This window comes from Pectinophora gossypiella, chromosome Z (assembly GCF_024362695.1).
Source record: "Pectinophora gossypiella chromosome Z, ilPecGoss1.1, whole genome shotgun sequence".
NCBI classification, from domain to species: Eukaryota; Metazoa; Arthropoda; class Insecta; order Lepidoptera; family Gelechiidae; genus Pectinophora; species Pectinophora gossypiella.
The window spans coordinates 8,374,100-8,383,780 of NC_065433.1; the positions used below are offsets into that span (position 1 = coordinate 8,374,100).

The 9,681-nt window shown below is 37.6% G+C and overlaps 1 long non-coding RNA gene across 2 annotated transcripts in view; it reads left to right on the forward strand.

Annotated features, from left to right (window-relative positions):
- The window catches only part of LOC126380539 (uncharacterized), a 37,699-nt gene extending 28,250 nt beyond the window's left edge, over positions 1-9,449 (forward strand). For both annotated transcript variants that reach the window (XR_007568485.1, XR_007568484.1), the window contains one exon: positions 9,378-9,449. This is a non-coding gene — a long non-coding RNA (uncharacterized LOC126380539). The remainder of the gene's footprint in view (positions 1-9,377) is intronic.
- The last annotated feature ends 232 nt before the right edge of the window (positions 9,450-9,681 follow it).

Consider the following 9,681-nt stretch of genomic DNA (forward strand, 5'->3'; position numbering starts at 1 on the left):
CCTAACCTGAAGATTTGATAAGTCCGTTTTTGACAGAAGCGACTGCTTTCTGACCTTCCAATCCAAAGAGAAATCCAGCCCAATTAAAGGTCACATGCCTCCGAAAACACATTTTTCCTTTACCGCTGAGCGCATGATAATCGCTTAAGATCCAAACATGAATTCTGAAACAAGTTCGAAAATCAGCCCTTGTTAGATTTGAATCTGTGACATCACAATGAGAGTCGAGCATTCTTCTAACAAGGCCACCACGGCTCCACACGACAGAAATGTTAAATAACGCAAATTTTCTTAACTCTGCAGAGTTCAGAGATCGTAAAGATCTAAATCAACCTATTCAAAACGACTACTGCGCGATTCATACCAGGATGCAATCCGCAAATAGTGCGAGATATCTAAAGGTTTACACGAGTCTGAAGGCGTAATGCATAGTATGAAAATACTTGTCAGTCCTAAAAGTTGACCCGGGGTCAACTGTTCATTGTATTAAAACGTCATCAACAATTACCCGTTTGTATAAAGTATCTTGTGTATTGTAAAAGCATGTAGACATTTTATGTATAAGTACTTGCTTGATATAATATTCGTATTTTTTACATCATATTATAAAGTGAAAACTGCAGGTTGAATAATTCACTTGAGTATCTATCGCTTACATGGCGACTTATTGATTTTAAGGAAAATATAGCCCTATTTCATATTCTACGTATTTCCAAGAATAGCTTTCCTGGTTTTCCCCGTAATACTTAGAACTTGGAAAATGTATAAAGTCCGTATTCTGTTTTAATCTTTAAAATATAACATTGGCACCCCGATATATTTTCAGTTTGTTTTGGTTCAAAATTAATATATTAAAGTAGGTCGGCACTTATGTAACATACGCTTACGTTATATTATTATAAGCAGTTTCTTTTGAATGCAGCGGGGTATTTGAAGGCTCAGCCTGCCAGGGTGTATGGAACCTCCCGCTTAAGGTAGGATTATGTTGCAAAACGAATTTGCACTTTCTAGAACACTAAAGTTACACCTAAAATTATTTGAATTCTAAATCAACAGTTAATAAAAAATATTATCTTGATTGTATTTTATGCTTAGTTTTTAAGTTTCTATTTTCTGTTTAATCATGTACCTACCTACTTATTTATGTAAATACTTATTTTATAAGTTGACATGGCATCTTTATGTAACACGGCGAAATTATCCAAAAACTACGTTCAGTGTACCTACTTGAAATGCGTTGCAGGATTCTAATATTTGCAATAAATACGAAGTTGGCAAGAAAAATTAAATATATTTTTGAAACTTTACAATTGTTACTCAAATTTTATTTTTTTTATTGATGATTATATTTAAAAATCAAATTACGGATTTGTTATGTTGCTTCCCAACTGACAAATTAAATATGCTAGTAGCACGGGTTTATTCTCCGTTGAAACGGTTACTTTGTCGGATAAATGCACTTCGTTTCGTAGAAAATAAAGTGAGGTGAGTGTCATCTCAGTTGCCGGGTAAGAGGTCTCGGCGCCGCCCATTACTGCAGCGCCACGTCGTCAAAGCTATTTGCAACTACAGTAAAACATACAAAAAATGTGTCAGTTTAAAAAGTAATTTCAGCAAAGTAATATTAGCTTCCGTTGCAATATTGAATAATGGAAGCTTAGTGATACGATCGTCGTCTCCTCTATAGGTATTTCCGATGTAAGCCGATTACCTAAGTACTAACACAATGCGAACGTATATTCCATACATTGTGGCCGGGGCAGTAAAGGATTAGTTGTGTCAAGGCACCGGCACAGTCTATTGAAAGGGTGGACTCTGGAATGACAAGGGATATCACATATTGAACCCTCCTATTTTGCTTTTATCTTAGCTTTCAGCTTCTCACATTGTTACACAAAGCGTATCGAGTATCACAACAAATTTTCACAAGAAATCTAGAGTCCTGAAAGAAAAACATTGTCACAATGCCACACTTAACTTTGTATACCTACTGTAAGTAGTTTATTGAAACACGCGACAATAGTATTCATTTTCCTTTGAGGATTTAATACTCATATTTCCTCACGCTTGGCATTTGTAACTTTTAAATTGGATTGGAACGTGATCGAAACGTGACCGCATGTTTAAAAAATAAGCTAAAGGTTTCTGTTCTGCCGACTTCGCACTTGTAGTCGTGTTACCAGCCGAATGTGTTGTGTAGTGGCTCCGTAGTAGTCATGGCAGTCCATTCATCTGCAGGCGTCTGACACTGGCATTGACCTTGTTCGGTCGTCGATCATCACACTGATGCCGCGCGCGCGTCTATTGCTTCATTCTGCATCCATTCATTCCGACTGATTACCGTGCATTGAACTCAATTATTTTATTTTGTGTTTTTTATTTTCCATTTAATACATAGGTATATACAAACTGTTGTATAGATACTAAGTATACTAACGAAGCTAGAACTAACTTCTTTTTATGGCCTAGGCACGTAATTAAAAATAAGTAAAAATATTTAGGAAAACCATTTTTTTATGTTTGACATTATATAGGTACACTTATGTTTTTTAAAACTTATGACTTTATGAAAAGATTTCTTCTCTCGTGTGAGATCAATAACCGACTTCATCAGCCTCGGTATCAGGGCTAAAGACCCTAGAAGTGGCTCATGTGACTACTTGCTTTACGTGCAATCCGAAGCATGCATCAATTTACTTTCAGAAAAATCTTAAGTAAGTCCAAACGGAAAATGGGACTGATTTTTGATCATCTTACAGGCACTAGCTTCTATTTCTAAGTGAACATTTTTTATGACCCTGTCGTTTACACTATTTGATATTTATGAAGGTAACTATAAATATAAACGGCCTACAGGGCAACTAAGAAAATCTAAGTGAGCGTTGAAAGGAAAGCTGAATATTTAATACGGTAGATAGTCGCTTCAACCGGGTCGCAGTGAGAATTGAAACTTACTCGTAGGAAATTAGATAACTTTGTTAGGTACATGGAATTCTCCTCAAAATTTGTGAATGCAGTAATAATTAAACAAGAAATGAATATGTACAGTATAATTATTATTTCATAATAACCTGTGAACCCAGACACACTCGAGTACTTAGAGCATTTCAGTAAAATATTTTCAGTTCAGACAGTGATAAATATAAAATAAGCTCGACTATGTCCTAATTAGGGTAGAGGGTCGTCCATCGTAAAATGAACTAAGTACCCACACCTGACCGAGCTTTCTGTTAGACCGACGTGATAAGTCGTGAGCCATATCGCCGTCTATAACTAAATATCATTATCGTGATAAATCTAATTTGCGGTTAATTGCAATGCAATAATCCAGATTTAGCTGTGCGGGATTATACATTCGTATTGAATTTGCAACCGCGTTTGTAAACTGATGTACCTAATTAATTGTCTCGACGACTACTCCAATCCCAACCACAAACACGCGTTTTGAAGGATGTCTTTTAATTGTGCCGCATGGTAACATATAAGATATGTTATTAATTTTCTTAATTGAGATTGTAGCCAGATGAACTGGCTAGTAACTTAATTTATAACCATTATTATCAGCCTAATTCGATTCGGTGCAACTGCAACGGTGAGACTTCTGAGAAGCTAAGTAATCTTGTGGCATACTTCGCTATTAGAGGAACGCGGGATGTTGCTTAGAGCAGTGGAGCGTTGTTCTGGGTTAGTTTGACTTGTGGGAATATCGAACAGTGGTGGGAAGTTCCTTCGCTGCTTACTGACAGTTATTACCTACTACACATGCACCTTAACAGCACGTGGTAGCGTTCGGTGAGTGGTGCAAAAACTGAACTGCAACAAAGCAACATTGCTATTTGACATTTGTTTGCATTGCGCACTTACATTTATATGCGTAAATGTCAAATTGCAATATTGCTTTTTTAGATGAATTGCTGTGATGTGGCCTTTTTAACCCCCCTGTTTTAGCTCTCCTCAGAATGTCGAGACCCCGACACACACCAAACATAAAGTACATATTGGCCCCGATTCCTGCAGACATCTCCTAATTTTACTTTAAGTTATACCTGTCATTTTCTTATCCGCCGAAAAGGAAAGGGACGGATAATTGACAGTTTTTAATTTTAGGAAGAATAAGTAAATCAATGAATAACCCGGGCGAATCAAAAAGGTATCTCGCTGGTGTGCAAACCGTTTGACGTGTGCTGTCAACATAATTCTGTCGGGTTATTGGCCAATGTAAAATTTTTAGACGGTTGTTTTAGATTTGTGTGTTCCATAAATTTTATGCTTGTCGATTACCCGTCCCTTTCCTTTTCGGCGGATAATAAAATGACAGATATAACGTAAAATAAAATTAGATGGTGTTTACAGGAATTAGCATCATTGTACAATCTATTTGTTATCCCTACTTAATATCTCGGAACATCAAGGCTAATTCTTCGCATTCCTGCAAACAGCAGCTTTCGGTTGAGCAGCTTAAATATTCCACAATTACTTACATCTTTTAAGAAGTTTATGAAATATTAAGTTTCAGTTCTATTCGTGGCACCTGTGCGGCAAGGAATTCGTTTAATGGTTACATATTTCCCCAGTTGTAATATTAAAATATTTCGCGAGTAGGACATACTCAGTGCATATAATTTTCTTTTCGGTCTTCTTCTTGTCGTGTGGGTTTTGGGATGGAATACCAACCTCGTCAACCCTGGTGTCAGGGTTATTATTGAGTCTGACTAAGTACATGCTTACATCAGTAAATAGTAACCGGGACCAACGGCTTAACGTGCCTTCCGAAGCACGGATCATCTTACATCAATCAGGTAATCAGCCTGTAATGTCCTAACCAAACTAGGGATCACAATGTGATTTTTATGATATGTCCCCACCGGGATTCGAACCCGGGGCCACTGGATTCGTGAGCCCAACGCTCAACTACTGGACCACGCAGGCCGATATCTTTTCCGATGTAAAACTGATTTGTAAATAGTAAACAGCTCCACTTCTTTTTAAAACATCAGATTTTAGATATTTCGGTTAAAAGTAGTTAATTACTTAGTTGCATTTGATCGAAGATAGGTAGGTGCCTACGTCTGTTATTTTGGACATACTTACTACTTATCGCAGTTTTCGTTAACTTTTGCACTTTGCACTAATAGAGATAGTGGTAATAGTTTACCTAATAATACTTATATTGTGCGCCATTGCTGGCCCTATCCCTCAATCAGCGCTTATCGCTATCGACCCACTAGGGTCGATTAATTCTTTAAAATATTCTTCCTCTCAGACGACGCCCTCAGCCGAGGTTCGCGCCCAACTGGGCACCCTCAGACCTGTTGTCTTAATTGTTTAAGAACCTTCAGCATTCCCCATTTGTCCGGCCAAGTAGTTAATGCCATCTGCAAGAAAACTACAATAAGTCACGTCAAAAAAAAGAAAGCTGGCCTTAGTTACAGTGCGAGGCGAGAACTATTTTAAAAAATACTTAGAGGCTGTTACCTGCTCATTCTTGTTATTTTTCAATAAACTTCTCGCTACTAATTGAAAATAAGACTAATAACAAATAAGCTGCAGTTGGAAATAAGCTTCTCTACGAGATAATTATGTTTTGCAACGGTGGCGCCTCTCGCATTCGTCGCCCGTAGCATAGTCTCATCTGGATACGATTGGATTTTACAACTGAATGTTTTTTGAAGAGGATCACTGAATGGAAATGATAACTATTAACCAGTTTTCCAATTTTTAACGTGCTTAGTGTTAGCAGTGAACTCTATTCGAGTATAAGTAAAATTCTATCAATCAATCAATAACTCTTTATTGCTTGAAACATATACACAGGACATATACATACGAATAATAGTAAGCACAATAGGCGGCCTTATTCCTAAACAGCAATTTCAAAATTCTAAATCTAAAACGAAAATGCATGCAATGCATGCATGATAGGTAAGTACATTATGTATTGAAAACATTACGTTGAATAAATGAAACGAAAATCTTACTGTCATTTTGTTTTATGTCTGTTTGTAACAGTGATAATTATAATGCTGACTATTATTTTGTTTCGACACTGTACCTTGAGTGGATCAGCAATCAATTTTAGTTGTGAAACACTTTTGATTAATTAAAATACACGGCGAAAGAATCAATTCCTTCTCAGGCGAGTGGGGTAAAGCGAATGATGTCACCGGGTAACGGTCGCTGGCAGTGCGGCGAGCGTACGCGCACTTAGGCCTACCGAAGCTTAAAAAAAGGTTTCTGCCGGCGTACCTATCTACTCTCTCGTAGGGACTTCGCGTACAAAAAAATACGATCCCTAACGTCTGTCTGGCCTGATTTTTAATCCACAGTTGGCAGACGAAAATATAACCATTAGGAACAAACTTACCTTTAACTAAACGAAAGCCGAAAATCTTCTCTTCTTACTTCTAACTTAATTATGCACACGATTGCAAATCAAATTAAGCAATTAGGTACTTGCTTGCTAACAATAATATTACTATAATTGAAGCGTACTTGTAATGTAGTAAATAAGTAAATACTTTTACTATCGACGAAACGTTTTGAGGAAAGGTAGGTAATGCCATGCCCTGGCGCTTCGCTTTGCTCATCTTGGCGGGGGCACTCCCGTGTCCCCCTACATAGGTCTTACTTGACAGAAAAAATAATGATGGGAACGCAAGCAACCAACAAATAGTTCAGACTCACATTAATTACCATATCATATGTTGGCATAACCGACCGCAATTTTCTTAATTTGCGGATTGGAGTCGTAAAGAAATGGTTCCTGCCATTACACACAAGTGTTTACCTTGTAATTTATTGTAATGAGTGCATGCGGGAGGGGGGTGGCGGGGGTAGGGCTACTACCTTTTAAAGATTAAAAATATAAATATGTAAGTATCTGAGAATGATATTATCCCAAAATACAGTGAACTAAAAATTATAGGAAAATATAGTATTGTTTTGGCCGTATTTAAAACTTATTAGCAACTTTTGCATTCGGACGTATTCAATTCACGTAGTCCACATTCAGACGATTCAGAAGGAAAATCAAACCAGCGATAGTGTAACCTGTTTGCGTATCTCCTTTTTTAAAGTACAGAACAATCAAACTTAAATACATTTAAAATAGCTTCATTAGTTTTTTTCAAGTCGCTTTTGATAAAAACCGGACCTGTCAAATCTTCGGGATAACGCAAGGGAGATGATGACTATTATGGAATAGTACATGCGGCACCCCTAGAAGGTCTGATAGGGGGTGCGGGGCGCAGACGTGTAGGAGTTACTCCGACATTACGCTACCCGACAATTTGAGGCTTATGCGCCGCGGTCGCTGCATACATTACTAGAAGGTATTAAATGCGTTTATGAATGAAGTGTACATGTTCATTACTAGCCTTTGTGTTGACTTCATTCACCGGTATTACGACACACACGTAACGAGCAGCGCAGTTATTACGTTGTATGGAAAATTACACGCGAACCAACTTGTTTCCTTTAAAGTCACTTTATTTTATTTACCAAGAAATATGAAACGCCTTTTTTAAAAGCTTTCACTGTTCAGCTTGCTTTCTATTTTATAGGTATCGTATATTTTTTTACAAGAACAAGAAGTTTAATCCTCTAATTAGTTGCTATTAACTATCTAACTTTCTAGGATATTTTACTCAAGTAAAAAGCACTTTGTATTTTTATTTGTTCACGTAGATCGCATTACTCGAAGGCTTACCTGCTTATAGGAATTATAAAATAATATTCATATTTTTATTCTGATAACAAGATAATAAAGAAATATTCTTGTTATTTTCAAAGCGTTCTCCGACAAGCAAATATAAGCATACCTACCGGTGTGCATCTATTGAACTCTTGAACTATGGTCGTGTCATCGTAATCTTAAGTGGTTATTTAATGTAGGTATTTGAATAAGGATAAATCGAGTTATTACTTACCCACAATTCCGGTGTGTTGGTACTTGTATTGTACTACCTATTTAAAATTTGTAAGTTCAAGTTGAGCACTATACCCAGCACCCTATGCACAATGTATCATATTACTATACAGGTGTCCAGTACTTAGGACCACAATGCGATGATGGAAATCTCCAAGGTTTCATAAAGAGGACACCTATGTATTCAGTTGCAGACAAAATCTTTTCACCGAGAAAATAAACATCAATTTATAGTGATTCTTCCATATGATGTATAAGTTGCACAAAATCAAATTCAGATCATAAAATGTGGAATTATTTAAAGAGATAAGAATGTATATGTATTTTTCTTTCCTAAATACCACTGCTGCTAAAAAACAAAAAAAAGGGTTATTTTAATTTTAATTCCCTAAGACTACCCACTGATAAATTATGTTACTTGTCATATTGTGTATTACGAGTAATTACTGGACACTCTGTATATTGCGTTCGTCCTTGTTATGTATTCGTAAGTGTTTTGTTTTCTGTGACATTTGTCGATGCTCTTTGCGTGTGCTATTTTGTATTTGTGTATTTGCAGCCAAACTCAATGTGGCCCTGCCATCAAAGTCGGTTCGTTATAGATCACAACGCAGCTATCACAGCCAGCTTTGATGAGCACGGCCTCATTTGTACAATACTACCTCGTTCCACCGCACACGCCTCAAGGATCCACACGATGTTTCTCGGGCCTAGCCTGTCAAAGCGGCAGTGAAATGTCTGATTGTCTTCATATCACAGCCACTTTGATGTGGTCGGTTTACGGAGACCCCTGCAACAACCACCACTGGAGACCGGAGGCCAAGTCTGTGGCCCATTCGTAAAAATGGTTGTGTCGTGTAGTCATTCATATCACAGCCATTTTTGACGAGTTGGGCTGTACGACTTCACGACGAGCGACAGAAGACGTTTAATTGAGGATTCCATACTTGTCCCTCACAAAGTGGCTGTCATGTGCGTCTTTCAGCCATATCACAGCCAGCTTTGATGAGCGGTAAGCGTGCGACAGTCGACAGCGGGCGCAGGGCGGCGACTGCTGTGCGGCGTCGTCGGCGGCGCGGGCAGCGGGGAGCCAACAAAGTGGTAGTGATGTGGATCCTGCCAGACATATCACAGCCAGCTTTGTTGACTCCTTTGTTGCCAACGATCAGCGCTCAGCGAGGAAGACGCCCATTGTTATCCCGACTTATTGTCTGAATGAGTTGCTCTTTGTATTATACCCTTGTTGCATTCTATCCGTTTGTTTAAGACTTGGATATGGGTAGAGGCAGATTGATCGATTTTAGTGAAGACTTGTACTTTATACATTGAGTGTACATAATGTGTTGCATTGTTGAATTTCATGACTTCTTTTATTCGTGTGCGTTTCTTGTGAACTTGCTAAAATAATCCAATATATACATTTTGCTCACTAGAACTTTGTACATTTCAGATGCTGTGCATTCTGCCTTCGCGGTCGCTGCTTCATATTGTGAATAAGAAATAAATGTTATATAATAAATTATTTGTTACCTTGTGTCTTATTTGAAAACCTTAAAATAGAATTGTTTATTCTAGAGTGCAAGACACGGTTATGTAAACAATCAAATATAAACTTCATCATCATTATCTACTTAGTTATCTATTTGTAAATTTAGAAATTGAGCATGGACACACCCCGGACACTTCATACAAAACACCTTTTACAGAGACACTACACATTGACGTTATCGTATACGCGTATCTGTGTGTGTGGG